The sequence below is a fragment of the Oenanthe melanoleuca genome, chromosome 1A (genome assembly GCF_029582105.1).
Source record: "Oenanthe melanoleuca isolate GR-GAL-2019-014 chromosome 1A, OMel1.0, whole genome shotgun sequence".
Classification (NCBI taxonomy): domain Eukaryota; kingdom Metazoa; phylum Chordata; class Aves; order Passeriformes; family Muscicapidae; genus Oenanthe; species Oenanthe melanoleuca.
In genome coordinates this window covers 14,918,251-14,932,829 of record NC_079334.1, presented here as the reverse complement: position 1 = coordinate 14,932,829, position 14,579 = coordinate 14,918,251, and the positions used below count along the sequence as shown (strand labels likewise).

Below are 14,579 nucleotides of genomic sequence, written 5' to 3'. Positions count from 1 at the left end.
CACTTTGAAAGCAGCCCTGCAGAGTTGAGTAACTTATCTTTGTTAATCTCCTGGGAGCATGGCAAAAGACAGAACAGTGAGAGAGAAAAGGTGCACAGATTAGTGGATACAAATGATGGAAAACACTGTGATATGCATCAAACAAACTACAGGGAAGAAAATGTATTTGGAATATTTTCAGCACTTTAATTTCAAATGGCATCAGAGAGCCAGTTAGGGAAAAGTATGAATTAATGAGTCAAAATGTATAGGAGTTTTTTTGTTACTGGATTCACTGAAAGAACTTCTAAAGCCAAAGAGAGGTGACTATGATGATGCAATCTATCTGGTATCCATTAGGCAATAATATATAAAATTGGCAATAAATCATGTTTTTCTAGTATAGTTTAATATATAAAGAACTTGATGACAGTTGGAGATGGTGGGCTTTTTGTTTTGTTCTTGCTATTTTTGGTGAAACTGCTGAAAACCTTTCAGGCCTTTGCCAGGTTTTATCATTACAGCTGGAGCTGTAATAATACTGATAAGTTGCTTATTTATAGTTTCACTGAATGTAGGAATGGAGTAAGGATTCACTTACCTTCAGCACACAAAGATGAAAGAGAGGGGGAATTATAAGCATGAGTCACTTATTTAGTAGTCTCATTTAGGGCAGTTCTACTAGGCTTCCACCAACTTCATGGTATCATTTCAAGGCTTTGATCCAGGTTTTAACTCCGCTCAACTGCATTTAAATGAATCCTCTTATTTTCCCTTTTTCCTTTCTTAGACCCTGCTTTCTCCTTTCTCTTTGAGCATTGTTGTAGCTGTCTCTTAGCAAAAGCTCTGTGTGTTTACATGGAAATGCCTGCCATCAGTGATGTGCTCCAAAATCCAACCACTTCCCAGGAAGCACAGGCTCTGTATAAAAATGTGCTAAAAAAAACACCTCAGCTTGTTTCATTGCCTGTAAACAGACAAGAAAATTAAAAGGTGCACAAACCTCCAGGTCTCCTCCATGCCTTGAACTGTGGCAAGCCATGAAGGTAAAGACCAGCGCTAGTGTCTTGGCCTGCCGTTTGTGTCCAGCATTGCCCTGAGGTGAGTGAGACATTACCCATGCCCTGTAGATCTTTGAGCTCTGAGATCCTTGAGCAAGATAAACTTGGAGCAGGAAAACGAGAAAAAAAATGGACAGGCAGGAGACTGAAATGGATAAATAGACTACCATAAGCATTAGCACTTCTGGGTGCCAGACATGGCTTTGATGTCAGGGATGATGTGCTGTGCCCACATTTTTTAGGGGCAGACACTGATTGCAGAAATGTTCAATCTAAGTAATTGTTTTTACGCCAAAACCCTGTTCCTTCAAAAGCTCTGTGTTATCAAGTGCAATATCATCATCACTTCTAGTGTAACAGTTCTGCCACAACATATCTTTCCACTTTTATATTTCATACCCAAGTATTTTGCAAAGTATATTGCTGATATTATAATGGCAATCAAAAAACTGAGAATGCTTATCTGGCTGGGTTGTAATTAGAGGTGGACTAATTATAGAGGTAACTCTTCACAGACCATCAGTGAACTGACTATTCCTTAAATGGACTGAATCTCTATAACCTCATTCTCTTCAACAATGGATGAACAACAGAACCTCCTAGTTAACAGCAGAAATTATAACCCAAAGAGTCTGGCTACCTTCCTACAAGTCTTTGTATTTGAACTGTATGTAGTTGGCACTCTTGATGCTTCTGTGCTGAGGCTTTACACTGGAAAATGAATCTCAGTTGCATCATTGCAGACGCCATTCATATCAGGGCTATTATGCTCAGAGAGGAAGCAGCTGCTCCTTCCAGACCTGCATGCTTGGGATCAGAGATGGACAGCTGTCACTGTTGCCAGTAAAAGCAATTGGGACGGGAGAGAAAAGATACATATAATGCAATGGAGATGTAAAGGCTTACTGCTCTGTGATTCTGTTCACTACTGTTCTACAGTTCTGCCAGGGTCTGCTAGAACAGGCATTCCTCTTGCTTATGCACAAGGTAGCACTTGTTTGGCAGAGAGTGCAGACCTTGGGATCTTATGCGATTCATTACAACAGCTATGTGAACTTGTGAACAAGAACAGAAATAAGGGTTAAGGGCAAACTTGGAGACTGATTCACTTGTGCTTAAAGGCGTTTTGCTTTGGAATGAGCTAAGGTATGCACCTGAGGAGTTGCTCTTGTAGTGAAATTTTGCCAGCTTTGCTCACATTGAACCTTTCTACAGGAAAATGCTGTAATCAGAGCAGAACTAAAAGAGTCTGATCTTTATTCCTTAAGCTGATCTCTATGGGCTCTTCCATCCATTCTCAAGGTCTCTTTCAGATTGACTGCAAAGAATACCTAGTGGTCAACAACAGGTCAGAGCTGTGGAAATCAGGTCTTTCAGATTACCTGGGTCGTCTCAGCTTCAGCTCCTGGGAAGCAGCAGATTGCACACTGCAGGCAGGTGACTCCTCTTGGACAAACTTTGGGGCAGTTACTTCTGGTGCAGATCAGATGCTGACTTACTCTGAGTAAGAAGCCAAGGATCTGCATGATGCTCTTTCCTTTTTCTCTCCAATGTGCTTTTCTCACAGACTTCTTTCTGCACAATCACATGGGTTGCTTTCAACATGTCTGACTCAATGTGAAACAAAGATATTTGTGTTCCTGCTTTCCTGACCCAGAGTACCTGCAAACTTCATGGCATATGCTAGAATCACAGAAACATAGAATAATTTGTGTGGAAACAGCCTCGGGAAGTCTCCATTCCAATTTCATATTAAAAGTACGGTCAGTGTTGAGCTCAGACAAGGTTGTTCAGGGTTTTATCTGCTGTGGCTTGAAAAACTTCCAAGGATGGAGCCTGTACACAAATCTGTGTGTACAGATACTGCTTTGTTGGCCTCATAGTGATTTTTTTTTCCCTTCAATGTCATCAAAACCTTTTGTCTTATTTCTTTCATCCTTCCACTACACACCACTATAAAAAGACTGGCTCCATTTTCTCACTAGATTCCCTGTAGGTACTGGCAGGCTTCTACCACAGCCATCTCTTCTTCAGGCTAAACACTCTCCCTGCCCTCAGTCTTCCCTCACAGGTCCCATGCTTCACTTCATCTGAGAGTATATCCTTTGTCATTGATCTTGGACATATGGTCTGCTCTCAAACTACTTTCCAAGATGCCTCAGTTATTGGACAAAAGCATTTCTTTAAAAATTAGAAATCTCTATATTAGAGATACTTATGATGTGCTAGACACAGTTGACCCCAGACATATCCTCTGTTTCATGGCTGTTGGAAAATAAGGAGATATCCAAAGCTGGTGGATGAAAGCCACTGCCACTGAAGTGGTAAAACTTGTATAAGAATCAGGGCAGAAAGCAATGTGAGTAGAAGGAGGAAACACCATGTTTATCCCAGTGATGATTCTTATCCCCAGCCTTGCAGGCAGAGTCCAGGTGCCTTAGGGAATATTGCATCACTTTGGCCACTCCATGTGGGATCTGTGACTGAACTGAAAGAACCAAACTTCCAACAGTTCTCCAAGAAATTTTCTGTAGTCTCCATTGATTTTTTCTGAGAGGGAGACATATATATAGCTTAGCTTTTTGCTTCCCTTTTACCCAGAGAGAGCTTTAATTGGTGGCCTTTGTGTTAAATTGTCAGATGTGGCCACCCGTGGTATCTTGAGGTTATTCACATTTGTAAATGTTTTTAAATGTTGGGTCTAAGCCACCCAGAGATTTTACAGCAGGGGGAAAATATTAGGTTGCCTGGAAGCTTTTACATTACCTTACACCACAGGAGTGGCATACAGGAGCTACAGAAAAGTCTTTCTTGTTTCTACTACAGGAAACTTTTTTTTTTTTTTGAATAGGGAGGGCAAATGTGGGTGAGTTCAATTTGTTTTGCTGTTATTTATTTGTTCCTATGTCTTATTCGCTTTAAGGACAAGACCTGAATAAAAACGTTGATGACTTACGTCTATTTTATTTTGTTCAGACAAAAAACTTGTCCCTGGCAGTCTTGTAATTTCCTTCCTTTCCTCCTGTTTGTGCTATGATGACCTTGTCTTTGTCAGGGCTTCCTCCAGCTCTTCCCATCCAATTACATCCCTGTACCTCTTCTCCCTCAGAGTTTTAATTTCCAATTTATAAAGGAAACCTATTAGTAACATTTCCTCCATAGAATAGGCGAATTAAAAAGATGATATTTTATTCCTCAGTTGTTCTGCTGATTATCACAATCTTCATAGGACAGTTACTATGCTCATTTTTATTGTGATTCTGCTAGTCTCTGCCATTTACAAAGTCCTTTTATAACTTAAGGTTCCATGCTACTTTATGAACTTATTATAATAAGTCATATATGTGGGGATCCATTTGGACATAAACAGATGGGTGAACTGCAGCTGATGCTTAAAAGTAGGGAAGCACTGTCCAATAAATACATTTGGAGAACCAGCCTGTAAAGCAGAGTGTATCTAAAGCTCCAGAATATCAGAAGCATATTAGGTTCCAAACCTGAACCCAACGTTATACTTTGCAGATACATATTTTTTTTTTTCAGAATATATATGCCAATAACCTGGTAACAATCAAAGCTGCAGGTAGTTTTGCATGACTGTGTACTAAGGAGAGAAAAGAGAAATACTGTCCTTCAGAAAGAGGAAATGCTTGGTTGTGCGCTCCTAATGTTACAAATGGGTACTGAAGACAGAGTTTTCTCCTAAGTGATGAATAGCAAGGATGATCCCAGGACAGTTTACAGCAGGGAAGAGCAGAATATGATTCTGGATCTAATAAACAATGAACTAGGATTAGTCCCCAGACACCAGTCCTGTTTTTTCCCTATTCCATAGAGAAGTCATGAGCCTACCAAATGCAACAGAAATTTTGCCATTGACATGCATAAGGCTTTTGACCTATTGATCATTTTTCAGAGCAATTTACTGTGAGATTTCAGGCTCGGAAACTGGAGTGTGGATGAGTAATGTGGCTTATACATTGGAGCCCTGCTCTCGGCACTCTCGGAAGTCAGGCTTCTAGCGCCAATGCTGATGTGTGGAATTTCACAACTCAATCCATGAACACTCTCTAATATCCTGTCTCTAATATCCTCCCAGTGATTGCTGTTTTCATGAGCAGCCTGATATTTAATTAATTTTAAACCTGTACAAAAGTAGCGTGTTTGCAGAGCAGATGAAGTGAATCTAGCACAAGCAAATAATATCTGTGTATTTTTTGTCGTTGATAGTTCTGTTAGCTACAGAGGGAGCTGAGATTAATTCTGTGAATCTCAAACTCAAACAATATAGAGATATAAACACACAATACATTCATTGGGTGTGCACTTTCTGACAGAAACACTGGCTATTGTTTTGATAATATTGGATTTATTTTTCTTTGTCTAATATTCACAGTTCTGTCCAAACCCCTTGTGTACACGATGACAAGAAAAACAGATAAAGAGGAAAAAATGCAATGCAGATAAATCATATTGAGAAATATCTTAGTAAAGAATAGAAAATAATAAAAATAATAGAAATAATAAAACTACAATAGAGCATCAATATGTATTCTATACATACATATATGGAGAAAGAGAGATTATGCTTTGAAGGCTTATGAGCTTTTGATTTTCTGTCTGTTGCAGAACCAACTCATTTTAAGGAAGCAGGTAAAATTATTATTTGAATTGTGATTAGCTCTAACAGATTTCTGTGTTTGCTGGAGTAGTTGTTGTCACTCTTGGTGATATAACACCTCAAATAAAAATAGGAGGACATAAGGAAAAAAATTATCTAAGGTGAAGCACTAAATTACTTGACATTCCCCATCATTAATAGTACTATCTTTGTCAGTTTGCTTATAAGTCTCAAAACAACTTCATGAACTTTCTTTTCAGACAGAGAAAAATCTCAGATGTCTCTTGTTACTTCTTGCATAGAGCCTTGAAAAACCAAAAGTGCTGGCTCACTTATCCAAATTCAGTACATAAGCTTTATTTTTATCCTTACAAACACAGGGAGAATGAACCAATTCCTGACCACAGAAGCACAATGTGCATCACAAGATTTAGAAAGAGAAGCTAGGAAATAAATGTATGATATTTTTTTCTCTTTTTGCTACATTATCTTTATTCTCAGCCAGATACCAGAACAAGCTGCATCAGCATTTACTTACTCTCAAACATTACCCTGTTTCCCAGTACTGAAAGAACAGATAGCATCACAAGTTATGTGCTGCATAGTCATGACAAATTTGCTATAATGCTTGAAACACAAATTTCTGTTTGTGTATGAAGTCCATATTTACATGGGAGTTGAGGTCATATTGACTCTGCTCAGCACAAGACAAATTGCATCAGATTCTCACTACCTGATGTGGAGCAACAACCACCCTTCACCTGTGAAGATCATAAGGCAGCAAGAAGAGATTCTTCCAGAGAAAGTGTAAGAGTTTAGCTCTCTTAATCTCTCTGCCATACCTGTATTTGAAAAGAGCTATGAACTGTGTTCTTATGTTCAGTTATAAACAGGTTCTGCAGAGGTATGGGGTACTAATTTAGTAAATCACAAGATCCAGCAGGAGTAGATAGAAAAGACATTTTTCTTATTACCAGATTTAATTATATTATTTGTGAATGTCATCTTTTGGATGCTTGATCCTCTTTGCAAATGTCATGCGATGCAAATGTGCTATCATTGAAATGGTTTTGGTGGGGCTAAGGAGAAAGCACACTATCCTTTAATTACAAGGTCTGAGATCTCCAAACTTTTCACAATCAGGAAGACAAAAAAATTCCTATGTCAGTGGCATGGTGGGTTGGATAGCATTTGTTTAGGATGACCAGAATCATTATGAGTGGATACAAAACTATGAAAGATCTCTATAAAGAAAAATTACATTTTTAAATGCTCACTTGCAAAGTAGTAAATATATAGAAGCAGATAATTAAACTTAAAGGGTGTTTTCCAACCATAAAATTAGAAAGATTAAGAGGTAAACACTAACTTGACTGTAAATCCGTCCACTATATCTTTCTACAAATAAGAGTGTCTGCATTTTAATTATTTGGTGTTGTTCAGTGCCTCGAACGTTCAATGGGATTGTCCTGCATATCACAAAAGATCAAGAGCAGAGCAACAAACAGATCCAAACTAATTAAAAACTTATTAAAATACTAATCCTACTTTAATATAGTTTTGTACATACTAAAAAATAAAAACAAAAAAAACCCCAAATCCAAACCGAACAAGCACTTTAGAAATTTAATGAAAGACATTCAGGACTTTATATATGTGGATATATATTGATTTTATAGATAACATGTTTAAAGCCTTAAAAAGTATTGAATTTAGAACTGAACCTCATTTACACTAAGAAGCAAGAAAATTTAATATTACTGATTTGCCTACAGCCTGAAAGGGCACCACCAACTTCAAGGATTTTTGTGTTTAATCTGTGACTGGATTTACAGCGGGAGCAGTAGTGCTTCAGCATGTGCTACTGCTGAAAGACCTAAAATAAAAAACTGAGGGTCACTATCTTGGACATCAGTCCAGCTTGACCCAAGGAGCCTGTTTAGAGAACAGAAAGTGATTTGCCTGCTCTTTGACAAGCCCACTCTAAGATGAAAGCATCTGGATTGGGATCACACAGCTGTTTTCTTCCTCACTGCCAGGGTTTTTTTTTGTGGTTTCTGTAAAGTAAGAAGGGGAAAAAAACCCTCTGAGAAGCAGTTATACCAAAACATCTTAAGCCTGTTATATCATGAATAGAAAAAAAGGGACAAGTAGAAAATCTTTTTCTTTTTCTTTTTCCTTTTTTTGTCTGCAAACATTTCCTTTCAGCTGTCCCTTTGAAGTCACAGGCTTATAGCCTGAGTGGCTGAGAGCAAGGAGCTGTGAAATGCGCCTTTTGAGCCACAGATTTCTCAAAGAATGTCACAAGGCATGTAGGGCTGGGGAGCACAACATCTGCAAATCAGCATGGTGCTACTGAGGCTGTGTCCAGCCTCAGACTCTGAGAGCTGCAGAGAGCCACAAATTTCAGCAGGGGAAAATTGCCTCCCAGCTTCATTCCACCTTCCCTCCTGGGTTATCTCACTTCCACTCTGGGCAGTGACGCTGTTGTTGTTTGCCAGCTTATGAGGAAATAATTCAGGAAATAATACTCATATATCCTGTGTATAATAGAATTGTTTATTATATACACATAAATTAGGTAATGTTACCATCTTCTCTTCCCCTTAGTTCTGCTGTTGCTCTGTGACTGGATACTTTCTCATTGTTAAAATGCTGTTGTAAGGTTGCCCCTTAAAACTACCTTCACCATAGATTGCTCTTAATGCTTTCTGAAAACAATCCCTGCTCAGAGGGGTGTGATTCCCTTCATGGCCTAACACACAGATTGGCAGAATACTCAAGTATTCATTAATTATGTCTCCTGATTCTCCAGTCACAAGTTGCCTGCCTTTCTCATCCAAAACAATTTACATCACTTTTCCTACAAAAATATACTCTGCCTCACTGATAATTCTTAAAGAGGGAGCAAAATTGTCTCTCCTGATTTTGGAACAGTCAGTAATGATGTGCCAGTTTCTTACAAACTTCAGAGCAAAGCTCTGTTGAATGTTAGCACTACTTCTGCAGGTTATCTGCTAAAGACAGTGATCAACCTCACCCAATATTTGTTTTCAGTGGGAGGGCAGAACCAGAGTGTGCCATCACAGCATTGCTTCCTGCTACACTCCTTAGGAGGTTTATTTGAGACTGCAGGTATCTCTTTTGTCCTTCTGCAGTTTAAAGTGATCAGAGTGAGCAATTCCAACAAAACCAGTATCTGTTAGACCAGAAGATGAGAAAAGAAACCCAGCGGTAGCCTAAGGAGAAATGATAGCCAGAAGATGGATGTGACCAGCAGAGAGCTGATGAACAAAATAAGAGGGACCAGAGAGGCTGAAGGAGAGCGGGTGTTGCATTAGACAGTGAGGAAAAATAAAAAGGGAGATGGATGAATGAGAAGAGTGACGTAGGTCTGTCCCAGACCTATAGGCTGCAGCTCAAGTCCTGCAAATATCTGAGGAGAAAGTGTCACTGCTAAGGAAAGGAGATAATGAGGCAGCACTTAGTAATACAACCAAAAGCAGGGGGGAAAACCCACCAAAACAACTGAAATTCCCAAGATGTCACCTCACGGGGAGCTGTGGCTGTACCACAGCACTGAGCTGTGCCTTTGCCTGTTCAGCTGACACAGAAGGGATGATCTAGTGCACTGGACACCCCACTCCAGGGGTCCCCCAAGTTCAGTCAGTTTCCCTTTTCTGTTCACTTTATGTAATTTCTTTCCATTGTGTTTTTGAACATTTTACTCATCCTCAGAGATGACAGGCAGAAATACAGAAACCTTTTGATAACTGCCAGTTTTACCTAGAAATAAAAATCTGAAACCCACTTGTTCATCAGAATCTCATAGAGGCAGACCATTTGTGGAAATGATTCTTTATGATCCAATGATCATTAAGCCAAAAACGGCTTTGCAGTTGAACTAGCAAGAAAATAATGATAGGAAAAGGAAGAAATAGGTTCCTGTTCCCAACCCAGATAATAGCCCACAATACAACAAAAGCAATATACTGGATAAAAAATTATCTCTATGCAAATATTTAATACACTGGAAATTCTGATTATTAAAGAAGATTATAACTTTTTAAAAATATTTTCTATCCTCTTCCTTGAAGAGGTTACAGAGGCCAAGTCTCAGTGAATGGCAGTGGATTTAAGAACTTAAATGTTTGAATGACAATTGAGGTGAGGTTTCAGAACTTCAAGTCTCTTCAGTTTCCACAATACTGTTCAAAGTGCAAGGCTTGAAGAAATGTTACCCCATGTCTGTCATAGGATAATACAGACAGGTACTGAAACTAGGGTCAGTGAGGAATTTGTACTGAAAACAGGCATTAAGGGGTGACGATTTGAAGAGCCCATGTGAATGCTCTTGCAGAACTGTTTCCCTTGCAGTCACAATTTCTTGCTTTCTTCTAATCAACTTCTTTTTTATTCATGTCCCAGTCTTGTTCCTATTTTTCTCTCTCACATTAACCCCATTTATTATTTTCTCTTGCCCCACACATCCTTGTATGCCTTTCTCTAGGTATGTTCTGTTCTTGTGCTCTTCAAATAGGTTTGTGCTGTGTGGAGACATGTTTCAATGCAGCAATCACTGCTGAGTGGTTCCGCTGCTGCTGCATGACACAGTGGGAGGGATTTAATCTCCAACATGGCACTTCAGGGACACAGCAGATTGATGGAGGAGATTGTTCCCTAGGTACACTGCTAGATACTATTCCTATCTAGATTTTATTTCCCATAAGTTTTCTTTACCATGAAGTCATGTAAAGATGGATTTAGGTTCAGAGAAGTGGACCACTGCAGAAGAATAGGGAAAAGTGAGAAGTCAGAAAAAGAAACAGATTAGTCAGTAGTCTTTTTGTCCTTTGACACGTTTGCAGTGGAAAAGTGGTCTTAGATGTAGAAGCAGAAACAGGAAACTTGTAAACAGTAGCAGATGGGTCTGTCAAGGAAAGGCAGAGAGTAGTGCACAGCATAATTGTGGAATTTCAGGACTGTGACAAAAAGAATTTGAGATCCTTGACACCCCAAATGGGAGAGGAACTGACTTAATCAACAAGTCATTATACCAAAAGTTGTGCTGAAGCTGACGTGGTGCTTCTGCCGCAATGTAAAAGAGGTTCCCACGTGGTAAAATACAATGGCATAGTTTCTGAATTTCAAAATCAACCTCTTTCTCTCTTTTAATTATAAACTCATCTTTGACGTAGAATGGAATGTGCAAGGGGCATCAAATATATTCATCACCATCACTCTGTGAAAATTTTGTATCACACAGATTTCATTGCTAAAGTAGCAAGGTAAATTTGTGTAATTTGCAGACCTGTGCACACAGTAATAGCCTCCTCTTCTCCATCCTGTGCTAGTTAATGCCCCTCGGCTTTAATGTTTTTTGCTTCAGATAATTCAATTTATTCCTTCTTAAACCCTACATTTCAAATGTTCCCATTATTTTATTTTGGTCAATATTCAGGAGTGGTCAGAATCTGATGTGAACAGACTTTACAGTGTCTCTTTAAAAACCAAAATGTGCAGAGAGCTTGAGAGTGTTTACTTATGAATTTTAGTCTTCCTGGCCTAGTGATGATGAATATAATTTTTACAGAAGGTATACGGTCAGAGGCAAGTCCCTAAGTTTCCTGTTATTAAGTTAAGCTTGCTAAACAATATGTTATTTTATAATAGAGGCTTTTGTTAAAGGCATGGTGAATTAATGCAAAGTTAAGGTACTTTACCTTGCTAAGAGTAGCTGCAACATGTTAGGATCAATATCTGGACCTATGCATCAGAGCCAGATTTAGACAGATTTGTTAAAACTGTAATGTAGTCAAAAGGCTATAGTCTATGTAATTAAAGTTGGAAGCAGTCATATAGTGAAACACAGCACAGTCAGAGCCTTAGGGAACCTATTCTAATGCAGTAGCTATGAAAAGCTGGTAAACTCTCCTTTCTTTGGCAATGACTATGTAATCTTTGAGGTTCTCTGTTCACAAAAGGGGAGATGATCATCCAGACCTACAGTAAGCAATCATGATTGTGATCAACATATTTATAATTAGTTGTAGCAAACATTTCATTTCAGATTTTTAAATGTTTTTATATGTATTTTGTTAGGCATTGCCTCTCCCTCTTTAGCAAACTTTTCTCAGACTGCAGAATGAGTTTGGAAATATAGATTTTGCTTTGGAAATTTAGATATCACTGCTTTCTGGTAAGGTAAGAACCTAATTAAGTTCCTTCAGTATTTCACTATCACTGCTTTGAATGCAGCCTACAGTAATACAGGCATAAAAAAGATTTAGCTGTCCTCTCAGAAACAAGATTGAACTTTTGTTCAATATATGCTTAAACACTTGAAAAAATTTTGAGCCATTCTCTGTTATGTCTAAGTCAGCATTCTTCTCTGTTCTTCTAAATTACATCTTAGGTAAGCTGTTAAGGAAGATGGAAGGTGTGTAAAAATCCTCAGAATTTATGGACACTGAAAACAGACTATACTTTCAAGATCTTGAAAATTTCATGTAAGACTGATCATGATGATGTTTAAAAGAATTTTAAAAGCATTTGCAGAGTAAATAAATAAGGTACTTTCCAAAGCAGATTTGAGGGTAGATCTCAGTGAGTGAATAAGAAAATCCCATACAAAAGCCAGGTGCTTACACCATTTACAACCTTAGGAAAAGGAAAGATTATTTTTTAGCCTCAGTAACAGTCACTTTGGGCTTTCATGTTAATATTCCCATCAGAAGCCCTTCTCTGACTCTGAAGAACAGAGTGAGAGTCTTCATGGCTTTATTATGATCCCAAAAGGACTTTTATGACTTGGAGGGGTTTGCAGACATTCACAGGAATATCAAAGAATCTTTTCTGGACTCACTAGCTGTCTGATCCATGGGTTAATCTATGGTTCCTTGAGAGACCTGTACTGTGTTGCAGTTCTCTGGGATATTTTCATGACCAATATTCCTACAGGCTCTTGTTAAAAAAAAAAAAAGAAAAATAAATAAATAAATAAATAAATAAATAAATCACAAAAACAAAAAACATAAAACAACCTAGGAAAACGAGGAAAGACTGAGGTTTGGGTTTTTATTTTTATTATTTTGTTTAGTCTGGGGGGGTTGGTTGGTTGTTGGTTTGATTTGGGGGGGATTTTTTTTTTAGGTCTGCTTGTTTGTTTTTTAAAAGAGATACATTCCTCTTATGCATTAGCTTTGGGTAAGAATAAGTTCTAAAGTGGTTTCAGTCAGCTTTCTGATCCCTCTACTCTTTCACCAGCTTCACCATTTGTCACTCAAGGACTTTGACTAGCTCTTACAAGGTTTTTGCATTTTACAGCACAGGTGTGATAGGTGATCTAGGGATTATGAAGTACTATGCCTCCTGTTTGTGCTGGGCTGCAGAGAGACTACTAAACTCTCACCACAATCTTCCTTCAGAAGTTATATGCTTGAACCTAATGATCTTCAATTCAATCTGAACAGAAACTTAACTCTTCTACTGAGGCAACCTTTCTCATGGCTGAGGATAGGTATAATTTTAGTCTGAGTTCTAGCATGAAAATTTTAACTAAAGTTCTTGAAGAAGGTGGTTATAGTTAGACAAAACTTGTTGATGGATGTGAGGAGCTTCAGTCAACTTCCAACAACAGTGGTGCAGCACAAGGTGGAAAGGAGAAATGATTTCCTGAAATCTGTCACTTTAATGTATCTTTTCTATATCTCCTATAACCTCTGCCAGTAGAAATCAGGATAGATGCACTGATGAAATGTGTATATGGTATGAGCTAGTCCCTAGATTTTACCTTTTGATGACATCATTCACTCTTCCAGACCATTAATGCCCTTCTGTGAAACAGCACTTTAAGTTGGGTCATGCCCAAACTTATGACTAAATGATGGTGGTTGCAGTGAATAAACTCAGGCCTAAACATGTGTTTCTGTGTAGTAGCTGCTCCAGTCTAACTAGATTACAGAATATTCTGATTTGGAAGAACCCCCAAAGATGACCAAGTCCAGATCTTAAGTGAAGACTCATCCAGGGATCAATACCACAGCCATAGTGTTATTAGAACCCTCTTCTGACTGATTGAACTTATCCCAGGTCATATACCTCTTCATCCAGACAGCTTGCTCCGGAATATTTAACTGTAATGGTTTCAGGTTTTCATGAAATTATATCTCTGCTCATTAATTATAATAAAATTTAAACTACAATAAAATGCAGGTCTCCTCTGCCTGAAAGGTAAGTAAGTTTTTTAAATATTTTTAAGCCATTCTACTACTGGAAATGACTGATTTATGTGGCAGCTGCTTATCTTTACCTCTAGATGGAGATCTTATCCATTTAACTCAGCCCACTAGAGAAAGCATCCTGTGAGACACTTCATTTTTGGCTTTCGTACTCCAAAGACTAAATTTTTCTTTTTTCTCTGATTTCTGGATTGTAAATTTATTTTAATCTCAGCAAACAGATTTATTTTGCAACTTACCTGAAAAAAAAGCAAACCCATAAAAAATGCTCTTCGCTTCTAGCTTTCAAGAGCATCCCTAAGTATTTGCCTGAAATGCAATGCTGAAACCCTCTGCTTTAAAATTGTCATTCTTAAAATTCCCTCTACTGTGTGCGCACCTCTGACAAGGTGAGGTGCGCAGGAATGCAGATGGGACTCAGAAGGGATGGTACGGATCATTGCATTCAGTCACTTTCATCACATGTATAAATTTCATGGTTCCAAAGAACAGAGAGGAAAATCTTCCATAACTTCACCAAGACAACTGGTTATTTTCTCACTAGTTTGGACCAAGAATTTTTATGATAATCCTAGCAAGAATAAGGAGGCATGTGAATGAAAGTATTTTCTCTAATCTAGGAGGTAAAAAAGCTTTTTGTGCATCAAAACCAGTTAGATTGAACCATGCCTATTAAGC

At 38.3% G+C, this 14,579-nt stretch overlaps 1 protein-coding gene across 4 annotated transcripts in view; it reads left to right on the top strand.

Moving 5' to 3' along the window:
• Nucleotides 1–14,579, top strand: part of CHRM2 (cholinergic receptor muscarinic 2) — an 86,140-nt gene that overhangs the window by 60,088 nt on the left and 11,473 nt on the right. Inside the window, exon 1 of one of the 4 annotated variants that reach the window (XM_056482359.1) lies at nucleotides 6,377–6,468. The exons of the other annotated variants lie outside the window; for them this stretch is intronic. The gene's annotated coding sequence lies outside the window, so the exon portion shown is untranslated. Of the gene's footprint in view, nucleotides 1–6,376; nucleotides 6,469–14,579 lie in introns of those variants that run through there. 4 annotated transcript variants of the gene reach the window in all.